Source organism: Oncorhynchus nerka, linkage group LG9b, assembly GCF_034236695.1.
Source record: "Oncorhynchus nerka isolate Pitt River linkage group LG9b, Oner_Uvic_2.0, whole genome shotgun sequence".
NCBI lineage: Eukaryota > Metazoa > Chordata > Actinopteri > Salmoniformes > Salmonidae > Oncorhynchus > Oncorhynchus nerka.
Genome location: NC_088424.1, coordinates 33,126,026 through 33,148,536, shown reverse-complemented (window position 1 = coordinate 33,148,536; position 22,511 = coordinate 33,126,026). Strand labels below are relative to the sequence as shown.

Here is a 22,511-nt window from a genome sequence, read left to right as displayed (position 1 = left end):
TATTCTTATCGGCAGACTCAGTAGCCTCGGTTTTTCGGATGACTGCCTTGCCTGGTTCACCAATTACTCTGCAGACAGAGTTCAGTGTGCCAAATCGGAGGGCATGCTGTCCGGTCCTCTGGCAGTCTCTATGGGGGTGCCACAGGGTTCAATTCTCGGGTCGACTCTTTTCTCTGTATATATCAATGATGTTGCTCTTGCTGCGGGCGATTCCCTGATCCACCTCTACGCAGACGACACCATTCTATATACTTCCGGCCCGTCCTTGGACACTGTGCTATCTAACCTCCAAACAAGCTTCAATGCCATACAACGCTCCTTCCGTGGCCTCCAACTGCTCTTGAACGCTAGTAAAACCAAATGCATGCTTTTCAACCGTTCGCTGCCTGCACCCGCACACCTGACCAGCATCACCACCCTGGATGGTTCCGACCTTGAATATGTGGACATCTATAAGTACCTAGGTGTCTGGCTAGACTGTAAACTCTCCTTCCAGACTCATATGAAACATCTCCAATCGAAAATCAAATCAAGAGTTGGCTTTCTATTCCGCAACAAAGCCTCCTTCACTCACGCCGCCAAACTTACCATAGTAAAACTGACTATCCTACCGATCCTCGACTTCTGCGATGTTATCTACAAAATTGCTTCCAACACTCTACTCAGCAAACTGGATGCAGTTTATCACAGTGCCATCCGTTTTGTCACTAAAGCACCTTATACCACCCACCACTGCGACTTGTATGCTCTAGTCGGCTGGCCCTCGCTACATATTCGTCGCCAGACCCACTGGCTCCAGGTCATCTACAAGTCCATGCTAGGTAAAGCTCCGCCTTATCTCAGTTCACTGGTCACGATGGCAACACCCATCCGTAGCACGCGCTCCAGCAGGTGTATCTCACTGATCATTCCTAAAGCCAACACCTCATTTGGCCGCCTTTCGTTCCAGTTCTCTGCTGCCTGTGACTGGAACGAATTGCAAAAATCGCTGAAGTTGGAGACTTTTATCTCCCTCACCAACTTCAAACATCTGCTATCTGAGCAGCTAACCGATCGCTGCAGCTGTACATAGTCTATCGGGTAATTAGCCCACCCATTTTTACCTACCTCATCCCCATACTGTTTTTATTTATTTAATTTTCTGCTCTTTTGCACACCAATATCTCTACCTGTACATGACCATCTGATCATTTATCACTCCAAATCAAATCAAATCAAATCAAATTTTATTTGTCACATACACATGGTTAGCAGATGTTAATGCGAGTGTAGCGAAATGCTTGTGCTTCTAGTTCCGACAATGCAGTAATAACCAACAAGTAATCTAACTAACAATTCCAAAACTACTGTCTTATACACAGTGTAAGGGGATAAAGAATATGTACATAAGGATATATGAATGAGTGATGGTACAGGGCAGCATACAGTAGATGGTATCGAGTACAGTATATACATATGAGATGAGTATGTAGACAAAGTAAACAAAGTGGCATAGTTAAAGTGGCTAGTGATACATGTATTACATAAGGATGCAGTCGATGATATAGAGTACAGTATATACGTATGCATATGAGATGAATAATGTAGGGTAAGTAACATTATATAAGGTAGCATTGTTTAAAGTGGCTAGTGATATATTTACATAATTTCCCATCAATTCCCATTATTAAAGTGGCTGGAGTTGGGTCAGTGTCAATGTCAGTGTGTTGGCAGCAGCCACTCAATGTTAGTGGTGGCTGTTTAACAGTCTGATGGCCTTGAGATAGAAGCTGTTTTTCAGTCTCTCGGTCCCAGCTTTGATGCACCTGTACTGACCTCGCCTTCTGGATGATAGCGGGGTGAACAGGCAGGGGCTCGGGTGGTTGATGTCCTTGATGATCTTTATGGCCTTCCTGTAACATCGGGTGGTGTAGGTGTCCTGGAGGGCAGGTAGTTTGCCCCCGGTGATGCGTTGTGCAGACCTCACTACCCTCTGGAGAGCCTTACGGTTGAGGGCGGAGCAGTTGCCGTACCAGGCGGTGATACAGTCCGCCAGGATGCTCTCGATTGTGCATCTGTAGAAGTTTGTGAGTGCTTTTGGTGACAAGACGAATTTCTTCAGCCTCCTGAGTTTGAAGAGGCGCTGCTGCGCCTTCTTCACGACGCTGTCTGTGTGAGTGGACCAATTCCGTTTGTCTGTGATGTGTATGCCGAGGAACTTAAAACTTGCTACCCTCTCCACTACTGTTCCATCGATGTGGATAGGGGGTGTTCCCTCTGCTGTTTCCTGAAGTCCACAATCATCTCCTTAGTTTTGTTGACGTTGAGTGTGAGGTTATTTTCCTGACACCACACTCCGAGGGCCCTCACCTCCTCCCTGTAGGCCGTCTCGTCGTTGTTGGTAATCAAGCCTACCACTGTTGTGTCGTCCGCAAACTTGATGATTGAGTTGGAGGCGTGCGTGGCCACGCAGTCGTGGGTGAACAGGGAGTACAGGAGAGGGCTCAGAACGCACCCTTGTGGGGCCCCCGTGTTGAGGATCATTTGGAGTGTTAAATTGGAGTGGGTCTAGGGTGTCAGGTAGGGTGGAGGTGATATGGTCCTTGACTAGTCTCTCAAAGCACTTCATGATGACGGAAGTGAGTGCTACGGGGCGGTAGTCGTTTAGCTCAGTTTACCTTAGCTTTCTTGGGAACAGGAACAATGGTGGCCCTCTTGAAGCATGTGGGAACAGCAGACTGGTATAGGGATTGATTGAATATGTCCGTAAACACACCGGCCAGCTGGTCTGCGCATGCCCTGAGGGCGCGGCTGGGGATGCCGTCTGGGCCTGCAGCCTTGCGAGGGTTAACACGTTTAAATGTCTTACTCACCTCGGCTGCAGTGAAGGAGAGACCGCATGTTTTCGTTGCAGGCCGTGTCAGTGGCACTGTATTGTCCTCAAAGCGGGCAAAAAAAGTTATTTAGTCTGCCTGGGAGCAAGACATCCTGGTCCGTGACTGGGCTGGGTTTCTTCTTGTAGTCCGTGATTGACTGTAGACCCTGCCACATGCCTCTTGTGTCTGAGCCGTTGAATTGAGATTCTACTTTGTCTCTGTACTGACGCTTAGCTTGTTTGATAGCCTTGCGGAGGGAATAGCTGCACTGTTTGTATTCGGTCATGTTACCAGACACCTTGCCCTGATTAAAAGCAGTGGTTCGCGCTTTCAGTTTCACGCGAATGCTGCCATCAATCCACGGTTTCTGATTAGGGAATGTTTTTATCGTTGCTATGGGAACGACATCTTCAACGCACGTTCTAATGAACTCGCACACCGAATCAGCGTATTCGTCAATATTGTTATCTGACGCAATACGAAACATGTCCCAGTCCACGTGATGGAAGCAGTCTTGGAGTGTGGAGTCAGCATGGTCGGACCAGCGTTGGACAGACCTCAGCGTGGGAGCCTCTTGTTTAAGTTTCTGTCTGTAGGCAGGGATCAACAAAATGGAGTCGTGGTCAGCTTTTCCGAAAGGGGGGCGGGGCAGGGCCTTATATGCGTTGCGGAAGTTAGAGTAACAATGATCCAAGGTTTTACCACCCCTGGTTGCGCAATCGATATGCTGATAAAATTTAGGGAGTCTTGTTTTCAGATTAGCTTTGTTAAAATCCCCAGCTACAATGAATGCAGCCTCCGGATAAATGGTTTCCAGTTTGCAAAGAGTTAAATAAAGTTAGTTCAGAGCCATCGATGTGTCTGCTTGGGGGGGAATATATACGGCTGTGATTATAATCGAAGAGAATTCTTTCTCTTGGTAGATAATGCGGTCTACATTTGATTGTGAGGAATTCTAAATCAGGTGAACAGAAGGATTTGAGTTCCTGTATGTTTCCTTCATCACACCATGTCTCGTTAGTCATGAGGCATACGCCCCCGCCACTCTTCTTACCACAAAGATGTTTGTTTCTGTCGGCGCGATGCGTGGAGAAACCCGTTGGCTGCACCGCATCGGATAGCGTCTTCCCAGTAAGCCATGTTTCTGTGAAGCAGAGAACGTTGCAGTCTCTGATGTCCCTCTGGAATGCTACCCTTGCTCGGATTTCGTCAACCTTGTTGTCAAGAGACTGGACATTGGCAAGAAGAATGCTGGGGAGTGGTGCACGATGTGCCCTTTTTCGGAGTCTGACCAGAACACCGCCTCGTTTCCCTCTTTTTCGGAGTCGTTTCCTTGGGTCGCTGCATGCGATCCATTCCGTTGTCCTGTTTGTAAGGCAGAACACCGGATCCGCGTCGCGGAAAACATATTCTTGGTCGTACTGATGGTGAGTTGGCGCTGATCTTATATTCAGTAGTTCTTCTCGACTGTATGTAATGAAACCTAAGATGACCTGGGGTACTAATGTAAGAAATAACACGTAAAAAAACAAAAAACTGCATAGTTTCCTAGGAACGCGAAGCGAGGCGGCCATCTCAGTCGGCGACGTCTCTCTTTGAGCTATGTAGCCAAGTGATCAGTGTCCAGGGGGCAGCGGTGGATGGGGCAGGGAAGCTGGACTGGCGAGTATTATCCAGGTAAAAAAAAAAATGGCTGGCTGGACTCTTCGGAGAGACAGGAGACAGTCAGAGATGAGATGGAGCAAGAACAGTCAGCGTACAGCTGCAGGGACAATCCAAATCAAGACCGTCAAGCTCAGCTATCTCTCAATAATGAGACTGCTATTAGCATTCCTGACTATGACAGGGTAGCTGTAGTCCCTGACACAGAACCTTCAGGTATTCCTGACTCAATTGCACCCACTGATTTAGCTAGTGACCAAGACTTACAAAGACCGGGTTCACGTGATTCGCAAGATGTGGTCAGAACACGCACTGGCAGGGTAGTGAAATCTGTAAGTCGTCTTATTGAGACAATGGCTCAGAGACCATTCACTATGGAGGGCTTAGCCACCAAACTAGGAAAGTAGTCCCAGTCTCTTCCAACTCTGTTTTAAAAAAGGTTTTCTTTATTTCTTCTGTTGTTCTAAGGAATATTCATGGATATGTTTAGCCATCTAAGTGATGTGTAGAATGGTCAGAGATTGGGGCGGCAGGGTAGCCTAGTGGTTAGAGCGTTGGACTAGTAACTGGAAGGTTGCCAGTTCAAAGCCCCGTACAAATCTGTCATACTGACCCTGAACAGGCAGTTAACCCACTGTTCCTAGGCCATCATTGAAAATAAGAATTTGTTCTTAACTGACTTGCTTAGTTAAATAAAGGTTTAAAAAATGGTGTCAAGGGATAATATAATATAATATAACATAATGTGAGGACGAGGGTTGTATGATGTACTTGGTAGTGTATTTGTCCAGGAGATTCCTCTGAATCTGCCTGCAGAAAGCTTGTATATCAGAGAACAAAGATGAAATCTTGGAGTTCACTTGTGCCAGTAGTGACTCAGTAGAGTTTGTTATCCCTTGTGTTCCATATCTTGATTGATATGCATTCAGGATTTTGGTGAAATTCAGGAGGGGTGAAACACAAACACAGTTGTAAAATATAATTGATGTATTTCACCGAAAATCCCTCATTTTGTGTTTTGTGAGACATAGGTTCCGCTTTGCAGACTACTTTATGGGGAAAATATGTAACTATTACAATTTTTACTTTTAAAACCCATAAAAATTCAAGGATGTTTTCAGACCAGGAAATACCAAAACTGATGATGTTGGTATGTTTTTAGGTCTATAATTATCGCTCCTTGACCTTTCACAGGTGTTCAGAATTAAGATGATTAGGATGAATTGGTCCATAAATATTTCTAGTTTGTAGACACTCCTAGATCATTCAGTCATGTCTCTCCTTTGGCAATGTGCAATTCTTTTGGCTGTCGTCGCAGCAGCAAGCGCTGCCAATGAAGGTACGTCTAATAATGAACGCATAATATGATTATGTAGCGCTGATACCATGTTAACTTGAATAGGCTACTTATCTCATGCTGGCCGCCTAACAGACTAGCCAAGTTGTGGTGTTGGCTCTTGAGATGTGAATGATGACATTATCAAATTTATATTTTTAGATTTTAATGTGGATTGTGAGAAACACTCCATTAAAGTGACATGGAAGGTCAGTCCAGAGTTGGTTGAACATGCTGCCCGTCTTTTCCTTGGACACTGTGTTCCGTCCACATTTTCTGTTCTTCCCACGGGAGAAGGGATGGCGACATTCCACTACAACCTCAATGGCTGTGCCATCAAGAAACGGGTAATGTCTAACTCTTGACCCAATGTATGCCATTTTGGATCCTGCGACGACTAATGCTTCTCCTTCTATTCCCCAGGTGACTGGCAAAAAACACATCTATTCAACCAGCCTGACTTACAGACCTAACCGAAAGCCCAAACCTGCTGCTATTAGTCACCATATTAAGTGTGTTTACATAAGGTAACCATCTATGCCAGGGGTACTCAACTCTTACCCTAAGAGGTCTGGCGCCTGCTGTCTTTCGGTTCTACTTTATCATTAATTGCACACACCTGGTGTCCCAGGTCTAAATCAGTCCCTAATTAGAGGGGAAAGATTTTTTTAAATGCAGTGGAACTGAGTTGAGTTTTAGGGCTCTATTGGGTGTAGTGTACTCTAGCTATGGTGTTGGAATCAAATCTTCCTAAGCCTTTGCCACCTTCATTATTAAACTAAACATTCCCCCTTGTATGTAGACCTGAGGGATGGATTCCCCCATTCCTTATCCCTGCCTATGGTAGTGCTGAGGGTCATGGAGGATTGGTTTTCCACATGGCACTCCTCAATGGTGAGTGACTCATACAACATCAATTATTGTAAGAATATGTTCAGTCAACTTAACTGGTAAAGAAATTCCTAGCAGAGGACACTGCCCAAAGCTAGTTGAAACCTGTGGCTGTACAGTACGTATGAGCATTGTGCCCCTTCCCTCTCTGTTGCATGTAGAAGACCTTACTGGTCTGGCTAAGAGCAGCCTGTTTCCCTGGGCTCTTTCATCCCCATCTGGGCAGCAGTGGATCAGAAGGACCATCAGCCCTTGCTGCTGCTCTTGGAGGAGTGTGTGGCGGCCACAACACCAGAACTGCAGTCTGCGAGCCTGGTGTACCCCATCATCACCAACAAGGGGTATGTACCAGACCTGGCTATGGCCATGTAGGGTGCACGTTTTGGTTTTTGACTGCCTAGCGCTACACAGCCTACTCAAATGTTGAAAAGTATTGAATACATTTTAAAGTTAGCTTATTTGCTGGATGGAAGTTCTGTTTGTCTGCTCATTGCACAATGCATTTTCAGTTGCCTTGCAGATGGGAAGACTGGGAACTCCAGGTTCCTGCCTAGGTACCACTCGTCTGCTATTCTGCTTTACCTGCAGTCCTTCAAGTTTGCCTTAGGCGAGGAAGTGAGTGGACCACAAGTTCTCGGTATGACTGGGTTGTTTTCATACTGTAGCTCTTGACTGTTCTCTTATTTCACCCCAGGTGTATATTCATTGTAAGCTTGTTGCATGGGACCCTGAGGTTTTTGATATAGAAAAGAAGGCCTGCCACTACATTAAAGAGACTGGAGAGTAAGTATTGGTCACATAACGACCATAATGACGTTAGTGCCAATGCAACAGCCAACTTTTTTTATTCATAGATGGGAGCTGCTGGACGACCCGTCTCAAAGTGACCTCTGCAAGTGCTGTGACTCGAGTTGCAAGCCTCGGTTGAAGAGGGGTGTGGATTCAGGTATTTTGAGGCACTTCATTTCAAGCCTGACTAAACTGTAGTTCCATATTCATTTGAGCTGATCACTCTTGAGTTCTGATGGGACTGCAGCTTGAAGTAATTTATATATTTTTTCTCAGAACCCCAGGGCCTGGTTCAAAACTCTGTTCTTGGACCGCTCACAATAGTGGAAAACTCTGAAACCCGGATCCCCAGTGAATTTGTAAAATATCCTACTGTAGAACAAGGTTGGTGATTTTGGCATTGAAGACTATAGTTTACACTTGGCTTTTAATTGTATCAGCTTTGATGCCAAATGAACTTGAACCTGTAACCTACTCATCTGTCATTGTGTTCTGTATTCAGTTGACTGGTCGGTGTAATGGTCTGGAACACTTTGCTTGTCAGGTGTGTGTGCTGGTTATTTTACTGTAAAATCCCCCAACGGCAATGAGATGCATGTTACTAACAATTCTTCAACCTGTTACAGGGATGGCTGTCTTTTCTGTCTCTACAGCCATCTAATTGTAGGTGGCCTGAAGGGTGCATCACTTTCTACTATCCTCAGTATGGATGTGAAGTCCTTTGACTTGAGCATGTTTCAATAAAATGAGTACTTTACAATGGTGTTTGTTTCTAATGGTTGTCGAAATGCTATGATCCTGATGAGATGTACCTAAATCCAGTAGTGCGGAGCCGGTATCTACACAAAATAGCCAAGAGGTGACCATCTGGTTGTAAGATGATCTCAATGAGAGTGCTCAGTGTTTTGCGACTTCGTGTCCTGATTACTCTTGAACTGTAACACTTTCTTCTCTTGGCATAATTTGTTTGCTAATGATAGTCACAGCAGGTGTTCATGCAATGGTAGCGCTATTTGAAAGATTGTCATAAGTGAACCTGCTTCTTGTTGGCTATACTTTTTCAGCAGTAGCCCACCCCAAGATGAAATTGACAAGCCAAGTTTAGGGATTGTAGGTGGCTGATGGCCATGCTTAGGTAACAATTCAGGAAAATGGCTGTAGTTTACCTTAGTTTAAATGTTTTTATTTTTATGAGAGTGCCCTTCAGGGGAATATACCCCAAAGATTATCTTGGTTTCAGTGTCTTTCATACCTCACTGGCAAAAATGTCTACCTTTCTAACAGTTTAACTAGACTATCATTCGCATAAGGCAAGATTGAAAATCCCAGCAGCATTCATTGACATATAACTGATTAAACATTTCATAACACTGGCATTTCCCCTCTGACAGGTCACAAATGAATCCCACCCCAGTTAAATTTCATCATAGCTCATGAGCCCAGTACTTGCACTGTATCTGGTAACAGAACTCATTACAGACCAAGCGTCACAGGTTTCTTTCTCCCTTTTTAAAATGATTTCTTTGCGTTGTCTTCCAGGAACCTCTTGTGGGATGCTGACTTGGCCTGGGGGGTGACTCCAATATGGCTGCTGTTTGTAGACCTGGTACTTTTGAACAGGAACTCATGACTATTAGTTCAATAATGATGGGCTCCCGAGTGGCGCAGAGGTCTAAGGCACTGCATTTCAGTGCTGGAGGCGTAACTACAGACCCTGAATCGACCGGCCGTGATTAGGAGTCCCGTAGGGCGGTGCACGATTGGCCCAGCATTGTTAGGGTTTGGCCGGGGTAGGCGGTCACTTTAAATAAGAGTTTGTTCTTTACTGACTTGCCTAGTTAAATGTGTGCTGAAGACACACCCCTCTCAGCTCACATGACAAATAACAGATCTTAGGAACTTTACTTGAGAGAGGAGTATCCCATAGCCAGACAGCATTAGCTATAAATTATCGTTCAGTTTGGTCTCCTAAACGAAGTCCCTATCCACTTCTTGGTACCACTTAGGACCAAAACATTACCTCATCCAATGGCATATGTCAATTGTCAATTTGAGATACTCCCATCTCAAATACACCCCCTCCTGGACAAGACCAGAAAAGACAGTGAGCCTCCTCGGCTTTACACTAAATCAAGATAAGGACAACCTCAGAGGGGACATGTAATAGTTACAGACACATTCCCATAAGACAAGCCTGACCTCTCCCCTCTCTGGGGCACAAGTAACTTTCCCCACATAAGCATACTTATGAAAATTGATAAAACATCTTATTAATGTTACCTAAAGAATTTTGATTCTGACACAACAGGTGGTTGATGTGGCTGGGGTAGAGGTCATGGTGGGTGTGAAGCCTACAGCTCGAGCCAGACTGGTTGCTTGTGGGATATACGGATGGATAATTCTGGGTGCTGCTTCATAAAACTGTTAAAAGCAGTCTATGCCTGCCAACTGCCTTTCCTTATTCAATGTGTTTTGGATTCCCATCCTCTCCGCCAGGTCAACTGACCCGTAACCTAATTCCTATTCTGAACCTAGCCTAACCGTAAACCCTATTCATATGCCATTTAGCATATGCTTTTATCCTAACCCCAAACCTTATTCTAATCCTAACCTTGGCTCCTATTCTAATTCCGACCCCTAATCCTGATAACTGGGGGATTATCTGACTATGATAACAGACATATTATGCTAACTAGCTGGCACGCATTTAATTCACCTCAGATGTTCTGCTAGTTAGGTTGCTAGCTAGCTAACTTGGCTAGTCAGTGCCTAAATTACAGCTAGATACAAATGATCAACAATAAAGAGAGATATCTTGCCGCATTGGTGTGGCAGACGGATTCCTGCCCTCAACATACTAACCTAACATATTACCACTTTACTAATAAAATCCAAATGTTTCCCTCTAAACAAATGGATGATTTAAGGCTTCCTTACATGTATATATCAAAAAACAAAATGTATCTAACTTCATTGGATTATATATATACAACTTTTTCTAAATGATAAATAATTAAATACATTTAACTCCAAATTGTTTGATGGCATGACTTCAAAAATGTTGAAATAGAGGACATTTGTTGTTGTTGTGAGTATTTCAGGGGGGAGGGCACGCCTTACCCCAGGGTGCGTCTCTCCCCATAGTACCCTATATCCCAGTTGATTTGATGGTAAATTTACAACACTTCTAAGCGATGAATAAGAAATGGGAAAGTTCCAATTCCAAACAAGCTTAAGTCTCTTTCTGTACCTGTTCACATTCTCTGGAAATGCAGTATTGCTTTCTTCCTTCCATGAGATCACTAGCTATTCCATTACTTTTCCAGTGATTTTTTGTTTAAAAAAATGTAAATTTAGAAAGTTGGCATAAAAAAATAGTCCCGACAATTGAATTGCCTGCTACGATGCGCTTTCATTTATTGTCTCGTATATCTCGTCACATCAACAACAACAAAAATTTCTAAAACCCAGTGTCAAATATAAATTAAGTGGTTGAAGTGTTTTTATTACCCATTTAGGAAAAATGTGAATTAATACATTTGAGACAGGTGGCAGTGCATACAGGCTATCTGTTTCATGTCTCAGGTAGCCCTCGAAAGCCAGCATGGACAGAATGCAATAATTGTCTCATGCCATATTATAATTGCACTCCTCTAGATCTGAAATAATTGAATGGTGAAACTTGCATCCACCCAGTCAACCATAAAAGCAAGCCAAAGCAATTCAGGCATTCTTGAAAGTCTGGACAATCCTTGTCCTGCAAATAAAACTGGCACAAGATTAAGGGTGTGTTCCTCTGACCAGGCTTTGTTGAGGCATGCCAGATCTTACAACAAAATATCAGCTAACCACATATGTTATAGCAATCTGGTTCCTGACACACTCATTGGTTGATGCATGTACCCTCTGAGCAAGGGATCGCAACCTAATGCTGTGTTCAGTAACCAAGTGGTAATTCACCATATATGACTGGGAAAATTCCACTTGAATGGCCCTCCAACTGGTAATTACGAGTGGGAAATTTGTCTATCATCCTGAGATCCCACATGCTGACCTCTGATGTCATCTACTATGAAAATGACCTCAATAATTGCATTTTTTTCAGTTAAATGCAACAACAAAACATTATTTATAAAAAAGCTATCTATTAATATGGTTTTTGAACACTATAGTTTGTTTACAAGCATGATAGCTGTACTTTTAGTTTATTGTTCATGCAGCTTGGCGTTTTTTTATTTTTTATTTATTTCACCTTTATTTAACCAGGTAGGCAAGTTGAGAACAAGTTCTCATTTACAATTGCGACCTGGCCAAGATAAAGCAAAGCAGTTCGACAGATACAACGACACAGAGTTACACATGGAGTAAAACAAACATACAGTCAATAATACAGTATAAACACGTCTATATACAATGTGAGCAAATGAGGTGAGAAGGGAGGTAAAGGCAAAAAAGGCCATGGTGGCAAAGTAAATACAATATAGCAAGTAAAACACTGGAATGGTAGTTTTGCAATGGAAGAATGTGCAAAGTAGAAATAAAAATAATGGGGTGCAAAGGAGCAAAATAAATAAATAAAATACAGTTGGGAAAGAGGTAGTTGTTTGGGCTATGTACAGGTGCAGTAATCTGTGAGCTGCTCTTACAGTTGGTGCTTAAAGCTAGTGAGGGAGATAAGTGTTTCCAGTTTCAGAGATTTTTGTAGTTCGTTCCAGTCATTGGCAGCAGAGAACTGGAAGGAGAGGCGGCCAAAGAAAGAATTGGTTTTGGGGGTGACTAGAGAGATATACCTGCTGGAGCGTGTGCTACAGGTGGGAGATGCTATGGTGACCAGCGAGCTGAGATAAGGGGGGACTTTACCTAGCAGGGTCTTATAGATGACATGGAGCCAGTGGGTTTGGCGACGAGTATGAAGCGAGGGTCAGCCAACGAGAGCGTCCAGGTCGCAATGGTGGGTAGTATATGGGGCTTTGGTGACAAAACGGATTGCACTGTGATAGACTGCATCCAATTTGTTGAGTAGGGTATTGGAGGCTATTTTGTAAATGACATCGCCAAAGTCGAGGATTGGTAGGATGGTCAGTTTTACAAGGGCATGTTTGGCAGCATGAGTGAAGGATGCTTTGTTGCGAAATAGGAAGCCAATTCTAGATTTAACTTTGGATTGGAGATGTTTGATATGGGTCTGGAAGGAGAGTTTACAGTCTAACCAGACACCTAAGTACTTGTAGTTGTCCACGTATTCTAAGTCAGAGCCGTCCAGAGTAGTGATGTTGGACAGGCGGGTAGGTGCAGGTAGCGATCGGTTGAAGAGCATGTATTTAGTTTTACTTGTATTTAAGAGCAATATGAGGCCACGGAAGGAGAGTTGTATGGCATTGAAGCTTGCCTGGAGGGTTGTTAACACAGTGTCCAAAGAAGTGCCGGAGGTATACAGAATGGTGTCGTCTGCGTAGAGGTGGATCAGAGACTCACCAGCAGCAAGAGCGACCTCATTGATGTATACAGAGAAGAGAGTCGGTCCAAGAATTGAACCCTGTGGCACCCCCATAGAGACTGCCAGAGGTCCGGACAGCAGACCCTCCGATTTGACACACTGAACTCTATCAGAGAAGTAGTTGGTGAACCAGGCGAGGCAATCATTTGAGAAACCAAGGCTGTCGAGTCTGCCGATGAGGATGTGGTGATTGACAGAGTCGAAAGCCTTGGCCAGATCAATGAATATGGCTGCACAGTAATGTTTCTTATCGATGACGGTTAAGATATCGTTTAGGACCTTGAGCGTGGCTGAGGTGCACCCATGACCAGCTCTGAAACCAGATTGCATAGCAGAGAAGGTATGGTGAGATTCGAAATGGTCGGTAATCTGTTTGTTGACTTGGCTTTCGAAGACCTTGGCATGGTAGGATAGATATAGGTCTGTAGCAATGTGGGTCAAGAGTGTCCCCCCCTTTGAAGAGGGGGATGACCGCAGCTGCTTTCCAATCTTTGGGAATCTCAGACGACACGAAAGAGAGGTTGAACAGGCTAGTAATAGGGGTGGCAACAATTTCGGCAGATAATTTTAGAAAGAAAGGTTCCAGATTGTCTAGCCCGGCTGATTTGTAGGGGTCCAGATTTTGCAGCTCTTTCAGAACATCAGCTGAACGGATTTGGGAGAAGGAGAAATGGGGAAGGCTTGGGCGAGTTGCTGTTGGGGGTGCAGTGCTGTTGACCGGGGTAGGAGTAGCCAGGTGGAAAGCATGGCCAGCCGTAGAAAAATGCTTATTGAAATTCTCAATTATGGTGGATTTATCCAGTGCAGTGGGCAGCTGGGCGGAGGTGTTCTTATTCTCCATGGACTTTACAGTGTCCCAGAACTTTTTTGAGTTAGTGTTGCAGGAAGCAAATTTCTGCTTGAAAAAGCTAGCCTTGGCTTTTCTAACTGCCTGTGTATAATGGTTTCTAGCTTCCCTGAACAGCTGCATATCACGGGGGCTGTTCGATGCTAATGCAGAACACCATAGGATGTTTTTGTGTTGGTTAAGGGCAGTCAGGTCTGGGGAGAACCAAGGGCTATATCTGTTCCTGGTTCTAAATTTCTTGAATGGGGCATGTTTATTTAAGATGGTTATGAAGGCATTTAAAAAAATATCCAGGCATCCTCTACTGACGGGATGAGATCAATATCCTTCCAGGATACCCTGGCCAGGTCGATTAGAAAGGCCTGCTCGCTGAAGTGTTTCAGGGAGCGTTTTACAGTGATGAGTGGAGGTCGTTTGACCGCTGACTCATTACGGATGCAGGCAATGAGGCAGTGATCGCTGAGATCTTGGTTGAAGACAGCAGAGGTGTATTTAGAGGGCAAGTTGGTTAGGATGATATCTATGTGGGTGCCCGTGTTTAAGGCTTTGGGGAGGTACCTGGTAGGTTCATTGATAATTTGTGTGAGATTGAGGGCATCAAGTTTAGATTTTAGGATGGCTGGGGTGTTAAGCATGTTCCAGTTTAGGTCGCCTAGCAGCACGAGCTCTGAAGATAGATGGGGGGCAATCAGTTCACATATGGTGTCCAGAGCACAGCTGGGGGCAGAGGGTGGTCTATAGCAGGCGGCAACGGTGAGAGACTTGTTTTTAGAGAGGTGGATTTTTAAAAGTAGAACTTAGGGAGGAGGCTTCTGGGGCGGAGCTAGCATGTTGGAGTGAACGGCTGTGCGTGAGAGGCTCCTGCAACTTTTTTGCGAAATAATCTAATTTAACCTACTTTATGGCACTTTTTACAACAAACGTTTCTTTCTAATACAAGATTGTAACTTTTTATATGAAAATGCCGAGTAATAAGCGACCAAAGGACAATAAATCCACAGCGGAGGCCTACTCCCCACTAAACAACGAGACAGACATGGCGGGAGGCACATGCAACAACGTGACACTTACAGAACTTACCCGGGCTTTGGGGGAGCTACGTGTTACTATAGCTGAGGATCTTAAGGCCACTATTGCTGAACTGGACACCAAAATCGAGAGCATCATTCGAACGGTCGCTTCGCATGGCCAGAGTATTGTGGACCTTGAGAAAGCTTCTGAATTCAACGCTGGTAGGATCGACGAGTTAGAGAAGCTATGCACGTTATTGCAGGATACTGTGCAGAGGCTTTCTGTGAAAGTGGTGGACCTGGAGGGCCGATCCAGACGTAATAACCTTTGCGTTGTTGGTCTGGCAGAGGGGATAGAGGCGGGCTCTCGCCCCACCGACTTCTTCGCCAAGCTATTGAAGGATGCAATGGGATCGGGTGTTTTGGATTCGGATTCCCAGCTGGACCGCGCACATCGCTCCCTTGTCCCAGTGCCTGGACCGGGCCAACGTCCTCGCCCAGTAATCATCTGTTGTCACAGTTTCAAGACCAAGGACCTTATCCTGCGTGAAGCTCAAATGAGGGGCAACCTGTCACATAAAGGGCATCCATTCCGTGTCTATGAGGATTATGCGCCCGATGTGGCAAAGCATCGCGCCGACTACAGAGACGTCATGACCAAACTCTACAAACTCCATCTTCACCCAGCCTTACTCTTCCCTGCAAGACTAAGAATTACCCTGCCTTCCGGTGAGAAGATTTGGCTCTCCTCGGTTTTGGACGCAGAGAAGTTTATCCGGGGATATACACCAATCGCCCGTACAGGTTAGAGTGCCTTGTTATTGCGTGTTAGGGTCTGCTCATGGACTCGAATCCATACTATACCATATTGGGTGAAAACGTATTAAACGGGCTCAACAAGGGCTACCGAGCATGTAAGACGCTGAGCAGACCAATGGATGGCGGTCAGAGCTCTCATTTAACGTTAAATTCACTTTCATCCCGGCTGTGCTCAGCGATGCATATTTTTTACTTCCATGTTTGATCACTGACACCTTCGGACGGATATACTTATATTCCCCCACCTTTGTTTTGTTTCGTTATTTATTTTACAATCCTTACATTACTCTTACTACCATACCATTTATTTATTGCTTGCAGGGGACTGGGGTGGTGGTTGGGAGGGGGCAGACACCTGGTTAGCAAGTTGATGTTTTGTGCCGTTCTGCCTTTGTCTAGCCGTGGGCCTCTCTCCAGACTAGAGTCCCACCAGCCCTCTGTAGTGCTTATGTATGTGTAGGTGTGCGTACATATAATTACTATTTGTACTTTATTACTATCTTCTCTTAGACATTTACATTACATTTAAGTCATTTAGCAGACGCTCTTATCCAGAGCGACTTACAAATTGGTGCATTCACCTTATGACATCCAGTGGAACAGTAGTGCATCTAAATCTTTTAAGGGGGGTGAGAGGGATTACTTTATCCTATCCTAGGTATTCCTTAAAGAGGTGGGATTTCAGGTGTCTCCGGAAGGTGGTGATTGCCTCCGCTGTCCTGGCGTCGTGAGGGAGTTTGTTCCACCATTGGGGGGCCAGAGCAGCGAACAGTTTTGACTGGGCTGAGCGGGAACTGTACTTCCTCAGTGGTAGGGAGGCGAGCAGGCCAGAGGTGGATGAACGCAGTGCCCTTGTTTGGGTGTAGGGCCTGATCAGAGCCTGGAGGTACTGAGGTGCCGTTCCCCTCACAGCTCCGTAGGCAAGCACCATGGTCTTGTAGCGGATGCGAGCTTCAACTGGAAGCCAGTGGAGAGAGCGGAGGAGCGGGGTGACGTGAGAGAACTTGGGAAGGTTGAACACCAGACGGGCTGCGGCGTTCTGGATGAGTTGTAGGGGTTTAATGGCACAGGCAGGGAGCCCAGCCAACAGCGAGTTGCAGTAATCCAGACGGGAGATGACAAGTGCCTGGATTAGGACCTGCGCCGCTTCCTGTGTGAGGCAGGGTCGTACTCTGCCGATGTTGTAGAGCATGAACCTACAGGAACGGGCCACCGCCTTGATGTTAGTTGAGAACGACAGTATTATGTATGTGTATATTTTAAATCAGTGTAGATTGTTATTCTGGGGTATGAATGTTTGTATGTGTATGTGTGCATATGGATGTATATACATATTCTTTAAATATATATATGATTTTTTTGTGTGGGTATGTATACATGCATGTATATGTATGTATATGTGTGTGTGTGTGTGTGTATGTATATATATGTATATATAGGTATGTGTATATGTATGTGTGTGTATGTATATGTGTGTGTGTGTGTATATGTGGGTATGTATGTGTGTATGTATGTGTGTGTGTGTATGTGTATATGTATATGTATATGTATATGTATATATATATAAGGTATATATTTTTATTTATTTTTTATTAAACATGTTTTTTTATGGGGGGAACGTTTAATTTAACAAATCCTTGTTCCGATCTCCTGACCCACAGTATGTAAAGGTACGGCTGACTATGTCGGTTGCGGATGGTTTATTTTTTCACCGGCAGTGCTTAGCAATATAATCTTGAGGCTATATCTTGCTTATCTCTGGGATTGACCCAGGATGACGCTTAAATGCGCAATATGTTTAAGTTGAGTTATTAAGTTAAGTTATTTTTATTTTTCCTTTTTTTTCTCTCCTGTTTGTACATGCCTGTTAAATGTGGGTTGATGGGGGGGCTAAGTGTTGGGGAAATTAGGGGAACAGGGTGGGAAGTAAAGGTGCTTGCAGGGGGAGGGTGGGTTGGATACTGCTCGGGTGTAGGTGCTACATATGCTGATCGTGATGGTTTGGTGCGCTTTCTTACCTTTTTATCAAGTTACATGGTATGCAGGCCACCATAGGAACTACAAACGAGAGGAGGGCGGGGCTTACATTCACTTCCTGGAATGTCAAGGGTTTAAACGAACCAATTAAGAGGGGCAAGGTCCTAGCCCACTTGAAAGCACTCTCGTATGATATTATATTTTTGCAAGAAACCCATCTGAAGAATAACTCTCATAGCAGACTTAAGTGTAGGTGGGTGGGGCAAGTGTATCACTCTAACTTCTCTGCCAAAACGAGAGGCACAGCGATTCTGGTACGGAAAGGAATTCCCTTTCTACATAAAACCACTATTGCGGATAAAGAGGGTCGGTATGTGATCGCAATAGGAGAAATCCACTCTACCTCAGTAACTCTACTAAATATCTATGGGCCAAACATTGACAACCCCTCTTTTTTCAAAAGAGTCCTTGCCCTGATTCCAGATATCTCCCATACTAACCTGGTCATTGGAGGGGACCTTAACTGTGTGCTAGACCAATATTTGGATAGATCCTCTACCCGGCGAACCCCTACCTCCTATTCAAATCTGCAAAATTGTATTATTCGCCTACCTCCTCATGCCTTTTGCACACATTGTATATAGACTGCCCATTTTTTTCTACTGTGTTATTGACTTGTTAATTGTTTATTCCATGTGTAACTCTGTGTTGTCTGTTCACACTGCTATGCTTTATCTTGGCCAGGTCGCAGTTGCAAATGAGAACTTGTTCTCAACTAGCCTACCTGGTTAAATAAAGGTGAAATAAAAAAAAATAAAAAAGCGAATTCTTGAATACCTACATAAAAAATTCAAACATATTTGATATATGGAGGATTGCTAACCCTACGGGTAGGGAATACTCCTTTTACTCTCATGTTCACAAGGTTTACACTCGATTTGACTACTTTTTGTTGGATGCTAGACTACTCCCCTACACCTGTAATGTGAGGTATCATGATATTATAATCTCGGACCACAGTCCACTCACCTTCTCCCTGAGATTGGGTGACATTGTACCAAACGAGAGGGTCTGGAGGTTGAATCCTCAGCTCCTCACAGAACCAACATTCTGTGAATATCTTAAAGACCAAATTACATTTTTCTTTGATACCAACGACAACACAGAGACCTCCCCAGCATTATTGTGGGAAACACTGAAGGCTTATCTGAGAGGCTGTATCATCTCCTTTCAGGCTGCCAGGAGTAGGCAAAACAGAGGAAAACTGGAAGAACTAGAGGGACAAATTCACTTACTGGATAGGGAGAATGCTAGCCACCCATCTATGGAGAAACATTAAAAAAATACCTCTTTAAAATGTGAATATAATCAGATTCTCTCAGCTAAAATTGCTAAATCTTTTCTCTATGCCAAGCAAAAATATTTTGAGTTTGGTGACAAACCACACAAATTACTCGCCAGACAACTTCGAAAAAATGTGAGTGACCGAATGATTCACAGGGTTAAATCTGCATCTGGGGAATTACTCTCTTCCCCCAAAGACATCAATGACAGATTTCGGCAGTTTTATGAGACTCTATATACATCTAAAGTGGATCCTAACCCCTTAATTATGCAAACATTTTTGGAGGACTGTACCAAAAATGCCCTGAACCAGGAAGATTCCAACTTCCTGAATAAGGAAATATCTCTTGATGAAATTCGAGAAACAATTAAATCTCTAAAGAGTGGCAAGACCCCGGGCCCAGATGGATACCCTGGTGAATTCTATAAAACATTCAGCAACATGCTCTCTCCCTATCTGCACAAAATGTTGATTCAGGCCAATGAGGATGGAGCTCTCCCTTCTACTTTGGACGAAGCGTTCATTACAGTTATACATAAGAAGGGTAAAGATCCAGAAGAGGTAGGGTCATACAGACCAATATCTCTCCTTAATACAGACCAAAAGATTTGAGCAAAAACTCTGGCTAACAGGCTTAGCACTTTAAATGGCAAATTGGTCCATTCGGATCAGACCGGCTTTATCCCTAACAGAAACTCATTCTTCAATCTCAGGCGCCTCTTCAATATTATGTATTCTCAGAGGTTACCCAACGTGGACCTTGCCGTCATATCTCTTGACGCCGAAAAGGCCTTTGACCAAGTTGAGTGGCCCTATCTATTCAAGGTCCTACAGAAATTTAATATTGGAGATAGGTTCATAAATTGGATCCAGCTTTTATATAGGAACCCCTGTGCCAGAATACTCACTAACCAATCATTGTCGCCCGATTTAACCTCAACAGGGGGACAAGGCAGGGTTGTGCGCTGTCGCCTATGCTCTTTGCCCTAATTATCGAACCGCTCGCTCAGACGATTAGATCTCATGCAGCAATACACGGCTATAATACTAAAGATACTCTAAATAAGATCTCCCTATACGCAGATGACATCCTCCTCTATGTAACAGAACCCCAGGCTAGTATCCCAGCTATTCTTGATGTGATCAATTTGTTTGGTACCTTCTCGGGATACAGAATAAATTGGAACAAGAGTGAATTAATGCCCATACAGTCGCAAAATACCTCCTGGCTAGAACATCTCCCATTTAAGTTATCTTCAGAAAAATGTACCTACCTAGGAATTGTAGTTACCAAACAATACTCCTTACTATTTAAAGAGAATTTCCCCTCTCTGATACAAAAACTATTAACTATTTTGGAGAACTCTCCCAATTTCTCTGCTTGGAAGAATTAATGCCATTAAAATGGTCTTCCTCCCACAACTGCTCTACCTATATCAGAACATCCCAGTATTCATACCTAAATCCTTTCATAAACAACTGGACTCAATAATCAATCCTTTCATCTGGGATTATAAAACACACAGGATAGGTAAAAAACACCTCTGTAAATCCAAGATGGAAGGAGGATTGTCTCTCCCAAATTTTATATTTTATTACTGGGCCGCTAACCTCCGCATTGTTACGTTTCTGTTGGATGACGTACTCCCGGCATCCAGCTGGCTTAGTATGGAGCGTGAGGAGTGTCACCCCTTCTCTATTGGCGCTGTGATTTTGTCGCCTGTCAATCTGGAGATGTCACTTTATTGTAACAATCCTATTATACATAGCACAGTCCGAATCTGGAAGCAAATTAAAGTCCACTTTGAGTTTAGACCAATGTCATTCATGCTCCCTGTCGCCAGGAATCCCTCCTTTGCCCCTTCTAACCTTGATAACACCTTTGAGCGATGGGGAGAGTTGGGGATAAGTACCATAGGGGATTTATACATAGAAGGGACCTTTGCTTCCTTTGAGTTGCTGAGGGAAACTTATAATCTTCCCAGAAGTAATTTTTTCAGATACCTACAAATTAGAGACTACGTTAGAAAACAGCTCCCAACATTTGGGAATGCTAAACCTTCCATGTTTGACGGATGCATAAAAATATGCCCCACCTCAGATAAACTGATATCGCGTCTATATGATGCTTTTCAATCTGTTAGCACACCTTCTACTGATGCCATCAAGGCAAAATGGGAGGAAGAACTAGGGACTGACATCTCGGTGGCAGACTGGGAAGAGAGCTTGGAGTATATCCACACATGCTCCATTAATTCCAGACATCGTCTCATACAATTCAAGGTATTACACAGATTACACTATTCCAAAACTAAACTGCATAGGATATTTCCTGACACATCCCCTACATGTGATAAATGTCAGGCTACGCAGGGTACACTACTCCACTGCTTTGCCCTATGCTCTAGCTTGCATGGTTATTGGTGTGGAATGTTTAGGATCCTCTCTGAAGTTTTGGAGACTTCAATAGATCCAGACCCGCTTCTGATAATCCTGGGAGTATTTGAGTCCCTAAACGGATTAACCAACCCCCAAAAACAACTAATCTCGTATGGTCTCATCTCGGCAAAAAAACTAATCTTGTTGTTTTGGAAAAGGAGGGAAGCGCCCTCTACCAAATTATGGCTCAGAGAATTGGCAAACACTGTACACTTAGAAAGAATTAGATATATTCTGAACAACAAATTATCAACATTTGATCAAATCTGGCAGCCTTTCCTCTCCTACTTGGACGAGTCGGCGCTGTGAATTTGTACTTATTAACGCACTCTCAATTGTAATATTTTAATCTACCTTTGGGCAGCATGTGCTGGCCCTGTCACCCGAGCAGTTGGGAGGGGGGGGGGGATAGGGGATGGGGGGGGGCATCTTCCCTCTTTCTTTCTACGTGTCCTTGTTTTGTATGTCGTGTTTTGTATTATTTGTTCTGCACCCAGAACTCTGGGTCTTGTTGTTCCTGTATGCTCTTTTATGTTTAGATAAGAATTGTATACCTGTCATGTATACCTATACACCATTCTTGTGTGTGTTTAATAAAAATATTTGAAACAGGGAGGAGGCTTCTAATGTTAACATGCATGAAACCAAGGCTATTACGGTTACAGAAGTCGTCAAAAGAGAGCGCCTGGGGAATAGGAGTGGAGCTAGGCACTGCAGGGCCTTCACCTCTACATCGCCAGAGGAACATAGGAGGAGTAGAATAAGGGTGCGGCTAAAAGCAATAAGAATTGGTCGTCTAGAACGTCTGGAACAGAGAGTAAAAGGAGGTTTCTGTGGGCGATAAAATAGCATCAAGGTATAATGTACAGACAAAGGTATGGTAGGATGTTAATACAGTGGAGGTAAACCTAGGTATTGAGTGATGAAGAGAGAGATATTGTCTCTAGAAACATCATTGAAACCAGGAGATGTCATTGCATGTGTGGGTGGTGGAACTAATAGGTTGGATAAGGTATAGTGAGCAGGACTAGAGGCTCTACAGTG

The 22,511-nt window shown here is 44.0% G+C and overlaps 1 pseudogene; it reads left to right on the top strand.

Moving 5' to 3' along the window:
* Window positions 1-5,748: 5,748 nt before the first annotated feature.
* LOC115110007 (uncharacterized) lies at window positions 5,749-8,293 on the top strand (annotated as a pseudogene).
* The last annotated feature ends 14,218 nt before the right edge of the window (window positions 8,294-22,511 follow it).